This window comes from Mus pahari, chromosome 23 (assembly GCF_900095145.1).
Source record: "Mus pahari chromosome 23, PAHARI_EIJ_v1.1, whole genome shotgun sequence".
In the NCBI taxonomy this organism is placed as follows: Eukaryota; Metazoa; Chordata; class Mammalia; order Rodentia; family Muridae; genus Mus; species Mus pahari.
In genome coordinates, this window is record NC_034612.1 from 27,834,034 (window position 1) to 27,834,943 (window position 910).

Consider the following 910-nt stretch of genomic DNA (forward strand, 5'->3'; position numbering starts at 1 on the left):
ATTGTTAAGTTTATTCTATCTTCAATTCTTTAGTCAATGCTAGCCTGATGAACCTTGGGGGTTGTTTCCTTCGTTCTTCTTTCTGACAACACTGCAATTAGNTCTCTCGAGCAGGGGCTACTTCAAATAGGTCACAGGATTAGTTCTGGGGGACAAGTTCATCAATGAGATGAGCGCTACAGCCTCTAACATACCCCCTCCTAACAGGTTAATTCTCCAAGACANACTGTTTGTTTTGAAAGAGTCTCCTGTAGCCCAGGCTAGCCTGANGCTAGCTCTGTAACAGATGATGACTTTGGACTTCTGAGTCTCCTGCCTCCACCTCTTGAGTGCTGGGATCACAAACATCCTGCAGAAACCAATGATTCCTTTCCAAACTACTTTCTAACAAGCCCTCTTTTCGGTTAGTTCTAGATGCAAGGGTCTCTCTGGGCTCCTTATCCTGATGAGTTATTTGATATTTGAGTTCTGTTCTAGGGCGGACATGTTCCAGTTTTATGCTTTAGTGTTCAGGAAGGCAGGTCACCCTGTTATTCTGTTTCAGAGTGTTCTGCTTTTTCCCCCATTATCATTCTGGATGAACTTTCAAAGTCTAGCAAGTTTCTCAAATAACTCCCTTAGGGCTGTGGTAGGTTCATTTGAAAACTGCCATCTATATATTATGCTGNTTAAATGTACGGACAAGTCATTACTCCCTGATTATTCAAATCTTACCTTTTTGCTTAAAAATATTTGTGTGTGTGCGTGTGTGTGTGCATGCGTGTGCATTCACACTGCCCTGTCTCTGTCACGGTCAGAGGACAACTCTACGGAGACTACCTTTCTTTCCGGCTACCTTTGTGTGAGTTCTGGGAATCGAACTTGGTGCATTAGACTTGGCAGCAAGCACCTTCACCCCTGAGCCATCACA